General features: G+C 52.8%; 1 pseudogene; it reads left to right on the top strand.

Moving 5' to 3' along the window:
* Positions 1 to 602: 602 nt before the first annotated feature.
* LOC119100943 (transmembrane protein 87A-like) overlaps positions 603 to 6138 on the top strand; it is a 14206-nt pseudogene continuing 8670 nt past the window's right edge.

The raw sequence follows: 6138 nt of genomic DNA, 5'->3' as shown, positions 1-6138 counted from the left end.
AAAGAGGGCGGATGGACCTTGCCCCACCGCAAGCGATCATGACGCCCCAGTCCCGGGTCCAAACCGCGTTAGAGGCGATCCCCGAAATTAGGGCGCGCCGACTCGCAACGTATCGGACGAAGAAGACATTCCGGCCAAGCGATTGTATCATGCAGACAACGAGGGTGGGCTGACCCAGTTTCGAGAAATAGCACAGGGGTAAAACATGATGCAAAACAAAACAAAAGGGAAGCTTCCTGGGGAGGCCTCTGAGGCAAAGGGCGGGGGAGGGAGTGGAACTACCGCAGTGGGGGAGGACAGTGGCTGCTGGAGGACGCCGACGCCGGGGCTTGGCAGCCGCCAGTCCGGTCACGACGCCTCGCATCACGCACAATGTGGGTCCGCAGCCTATCATACTCATCCTTTCCGGACCATGGACAGCTGTGCGCCCCGAAGCTGCTCCCTCGATCCCTCCCAGCCGGGCGGGCGCGGGCCGCAACAACCTCTTCCCTGCTGTGAAGCTGGGGAAAGGGATGACACTGGCCAATGTGACTCTCCAAACCCGACACGCCGTCTCGGGGCTAAAGGCAGGGGAAAGGGGTTCTATGATCCCATAATCTAGGATGATGAAACGGTATGTCTCGCGGTCTCGGCGCTGGACCCGCGCGTGGTGGTTGACCTGTGAGGACGAAGAACGGAAGCCTCGCATGTAGCCTAACATGAAACTATATATGAATAATTTAAATACAGGTGATGGGCTGCGTTTTAATTGCTTGGCGTTGAAGAGAAGCTAGAGGTGATTTGATCGGACGGCGACAGGCAATCGCGCCCAGCATGGGTGGACATGGTGACAGAAACCGGTGACACGCGCTTCGGCGGGGCGGCTCAGTTCATTAGCCTACGCCGAGGCAGTCTTGGTCTGGTCGCTGGGAGCGGCTAAGTGGATGCGCATCGCCTCATCACGGCCCTCACCGGTTCCGCGTCGCGGCCCGGCCTGGCGCACGGGCGGCGTCAGCATGTCCATGACACTCTTGTTTTGCTAGGGCGGTAGTCTGTTTGCCGGTACGACAGCTTGTCAGCTTCTTGCTTCCTTCATTCTTCCCGATGGCTCGGAGTGGCCGAACGCTCACTGAATCACCGCCAGCGCGCATGCGCGGGTTCTCTCATGGTGACGCTGTCGTCCCCCCATTCTTTGTTCGTTGCTTTGTCGAGTGAAGTTGACTAATTAGTCTCGGTTTGTCGTCCGGATCCGGTTAAATTACCTTTTTAAATTAGTTATTCGTTCGTTTTTTATACTTCGGAGCGGCTGAGCTCATACAAAACTTAGTCCAACGCGCATGCACGGATTTTCTCATGCTCACGATGTCTCATCTCCTTGCTTTTTTCGGCTTCATCCTGCTTGGTTGATTGATTAACTTCGCATAGCATCTGTGCCCATCTAATCTTTTTGTTTTGTTGTTAGCATCTTCTTTTTTATAATTCGCAGCGGTCTAACTCCGTCGAGTCCTGTCCAGTGCGCACACGCGGTTTTCTGTAACCAGAGCGTGTTTTTTCCCTTTTTCTGTGTTTTGCTTTTGTGTCACTCGGTCCAGCTCGATTTTACCGAGCGATCTTCGCACGGGGTCCATGCTCGGTTGGCAAAGACCCCTCTCCTCCTAGAGGGATTCGCTTCAGACACCGGAGGCACAATGCGGGGAAACCGATGTCAGACTTTCCGAAGCGGACCGGGTCACTGGGCGTTAAGCGGGCAATGGGAAAGAGATCCCCTGCCAAAGGGTGCTAATGAACTGTAATAACGTGCACTGAGCCCTCTACGTCGCGAGGGACCATCCTGGACTCCGCGAGACCAAAGGAGGTCGCTCGCGATACGCTGGCTGGGGTAGCGCTCGGGAGACGCGGATGACATCTTCTACCCGGCATCGGCGCTCGCGGCAGACAGCGCACGACGAAATGCAAGGGCAACGCGGGCACCCGCGACCCGCCTGCAGAGGACCACTCCTTACGGCGTGGACGGACGACGGAGTTAAGCGCTCGTGACTCGCCGAGAAGTTACGGGCTCGCGCTGTGCCCCGAACGCATTGGAGTTGGAACTCGCTGAAACCGCGTTCAAACGCAAGACCACATCATACATGGGTCGGGGCTTGAGACGAGTCCATTCAACATGATGATGCTTCTTCTGTCGCCCCGTTTTTTCTCTTAAAGCTGAGGTAATGCCGGCTATTTTGTCGTTGCTTGCGCAGCAGGTCTCCCCACGCAAAGCCCGTCGTGCCGTCGACGGATTCACGAGCGTTCGCGGCGCAATTTACTAGCGTTATTCGCCGCTCGCGTGCGATCCCCGCTGAGTTGGGCGTACCATAAGATCCACGACCGTTCATTTTTCTCAATGCATCTGGTTCCGTTTCTGTCCCGTTTCAATATTACCACCAGGCAAACAGCGGAGCTGATTCACTGCTTGACCCCTTCTCTGTGTTCACCGTGGTTGAGGGCGTGCAACCATGTACACCGTGGTTGAGGGCATGCAGCCATGTACGGTGCGATTGTAGTTCACGGTGCCCAACCAAACTTACCGTTCGCCGATACCTCGGTCACCCGCTTCATCCTAGCTGTGGCTGACATGTGTGTGTTAATGTCGGGCGCATCGGAGTCATTACATGTCAGTTCGGACGCGTAACATCATAACATCATTCGGTTCGTATACCGACCCGTGGGCTACTCATAATAAATTTGCTCTCGTGAGGAAGCGTCGTAGAGGCTGCGGAGCGGCGCCCGCGCACGCACCAACAGTAATATACGAGTACAGATGCAAGGTAAAGGTCTGTTTGGCACGTACATTTTGTGCCACATAGCTTGATTTTTCTGCTCTCCTGGGGGATGTCAAACAGAGAACGTAGAGGGAAAAGGGGGTTAGGTAGAGCAAAAGGTAAATCAATTGAGGTAATATGACATTTGTATACGCCCCACCGAGCCCCTTTCGTCGCGAGCATTCGTGTGATGCTCACCGTAACGCTGTTTGAAATATCTGGATTTGAAGAGCACTGCTGCTCCCCCAAACGTTATCCTTATTCCCTTTCGCCCAAGTAATCCACTATCTAGATTTTTGGCCAAAAGGTGTAATCGGCATGGTGAGAGAGGGCTAAGGGCTTTGCTTCTAGCGCGTTGGTGATGCTAATGTCCATTTTCATGACGTCTTACTGACCTACTCAAGTGAAAATAGTTTGAAACTTCATTTTTTTATGCGCACCCTCTAGGCACACCATGGTTTAGATACCAATGACACCACTGAACTCAGGTTAAGCCAGACTAATCCTAGGCATCCATCTGGAGGTGTGAAACCCGGCGATGTGTGAAATATAATGGCATTAAATAGTCGGTAAAAACGGCTGTCCCAAGTGAGGGTGACAGGCCCCGGCTGCTAAGTTAGAACCTGCATTGTTTTTCAGCGGCGATTGTTCTATGCAAATTGTAATTTGATATGCAACATAATTTGTATTTGCAATTAATCAAATTACAAAAAAATGTACTTACGACGGCTCTATGTAATATAGGAACACCGCCTTATACGCTTCTTGTTGGTGCGACGAAGATGCGAAATTTAAAGCATATTTCAATATCAAAGCAAGATCGTTATTCATTTGTTTGAATGATGCTTCCACGAATACTTGTTTTGCAACCGCTTCATTGATTGGTTTCAATGCGAATAAACTGCATGACGCGACGGAATACATATGCGGGCTTTCGTGCTCCACTGTTTGCAAACTTTGCAGGTCAACTTGAAGAAAAATATGCAGCCGCTAGCATTTCCAAGTACTTAGGTACTTGGTGGTGAGGTGTAGAACGGTTATAGATGTTGTAACGCGATTTATGCAACCGAGGGACATTTTCAGCCTATTGACTGCATGTTTCACAGCATTTAAGCTTGTGAGCTGAAATGCACCTACATTTCAGTCTGACGAGGCTGTGGTCAGCTGTGGTCAGTCTGACGAGACTGTGGTCAGCTGTGATCAGTCTGACGAGACTGTGGTCAGCTGTGGTTAGTCTGACGAGGCTGTGGTCAGCTGTGATCGGTCTGACGAGGCTGTGGTCAGCTGTGGTCAGTCTGACGAGGCTGTGGTCAGCTGTGCCCAGGTCTGACATCAGCGTGCGCAGATGTGACCGGTTGTGACAAATGGTCTCAGTGGTTGTCAGTGTGAATTTACCGCAGTCTGATGTGGTGTACTCAGAGGAACATAACCGGGCGTGGTTAGTCCAGCCTGACTGTGAGCAAATGTGGTAATCGTGGAACAGATGGCATTCAAAAACTAAAGGCGGATGAAAAATGCCACCTCTCTGAACTTCAAGGAAAATGTAAGCAAGTTACTCTCAAATGAAGTTTGTCTTGTACTACTCCTTGGGTTAATGGGGTTGCGGAAAATGATACCCGTGGAGCTTCCGAAAGTCAAGGATATCAGTTTGGGCCCTAACCTCTCCCCCCCCCCCCCCCTCCAAGGCAGCGTTTTGGGTCCGCCTTCGTCGATATGATAGTTCTTTTAGCCTCCGCTGTCAGATGTTAACATGCACAGACACCACTCTGTGGGATCCGTGCAGACGTTTGGACGGGGATCCCGCCCGGCAGAGACGTGACGTTGCGATGACGTGGGGATTCAAGCTCTGGGTGAGGACAGCGGGCTGGGTGTATGGTAAAATCACCACTGTGGGATGTAGTTTGAGTCACTGCAATATCCTCGCACAGCTCAAAAGTACTAGTCGAGGGGTTTTCATTGTATTTTTGTTAGCGCTAGATACGCTCAGTTGTACTACTTGTACTACTACTGACTGACTTGTACTACTGCACTACTGCTTGACCTTCATGTTCACTACCACCGGCCACCGCATGATTTACCTTCCGAAAATTAGGCGCACATGCATGTGGCTAGACGAAAAACGCCGTCACTCTGACACGCTTATGGCGCTGCCTGTCGACGCGAAGCTGTCCTGGAAGTCAATCCATGGCATTGCAGTCCCATTGGCAGGCTCATCCGTGCGTCACGCAATCATATTGCTTTAGGCAACAATCCGGGTACACGGCGAAACGGTCGACCAGGATCTCAGTGCAGGAGCTGTGGGGTTTGGGGGGCATCGAGCTGCACCTGAAACACATGAGCGGCGGGGCACTTAGTCAGCTCGATAATATGGTGCATGGGCATGGTTAGATCCCTGTTTCTACCCAGCGCATTGTTTGCATTCCTCTTCTTTCGCACCTGTATGGTGCGAAGAACAAACTCATCTAAAAGAATTGACACCTTTGCACCCTTGCGATTCGCATGTTCATGCGCGGTGTGCGTGAGACGCAGGCTCAACGGCACGCCGCGGCAGGCACGGCACAGCACGAGACGGCACGGCACGGCACGGCATGGCACGGCCCTGGGTGGTTTTATAGACGTAATGGGGAGGACAGAAAAGTGGAAGAGGGGGCACAGTTGGAACGGTGTTGTCATTTTCTGCCCTTTGATTTCTACCGTCCTGCATTTTTCTGACTTGCGTCCTCCGTCTTCTTTCCTCTGCTTTCTCTTTGTTATCTCTATTTTTCTGACCTCTGATCTCGCTGAACTCTTACCTTTCCTCCATCTCACACGAGCTGACCCTGCCCTTCCCTGTCCGCCAGCGTTCTTCGCCATGTACTGCCCTTTGCCATGGTCCGCACTTTCGTCTACCGCTGTCCTGCTCCGTTCTCTGACCTGCACTGTCCTCCGCCCATCCCCATTCTGTGACCCACCCCGCCCTCCGTCCTGCCCCGTTCTCTGGCCTGCCCTGTCCTCTGCCCTGTCCCGTTCTTTGACCTGCCCTGTTCACCGTCTTGCCCCGTTCTCTGGTTTGCCTCATCCTCCGTCCTGCCCCGTCCTCTGGCCTTCCCTGTCCTCTGTCCTGCCCCGTTCTTTGACCTGCCCTGTTCACCGTCTTGCCCCGTACTCAGGTCTGCCCTTTCCTCCGTCCTGACCCGTTCTCTGACCTGCATTGTGTTCCATGCTGCCTTGCCGCATGTCTTGTTTCTTCCTGCTCTGCCCTGGTCTCGATAATTTCCCGGCTTGACCTGTCCTACTGTCCATACTGTTCTGCTCTGCTCCGTGAAGCTCTTTGTCCAAACTATTCTAACCCTCTCTCTCTCTCTCTCGATCTCTCTCT

This window comes from Pollicipes pollicipes, unplaced genomic scaffold (assembly GCF_011947565.3).
Source record: "Pollicipes pollicipes isolate AB1234 unplaced genomic scaffold, Ppol_2.1 Scaffold_2555;HRSCAF=2994_pilon_pilon_pilon, whole genome shotgun sequence".
Taxonomy (NCBI): Eukaryota; Metazoa; Arthropoda; class Thecostraca; order Pollicipedomorpha; family Pollicipedidae; genus Pollicipes; species Pollicipes pollicipes.
This window is presented reverse-complemented; position numbering and strand designations above follow the sequence as displayed.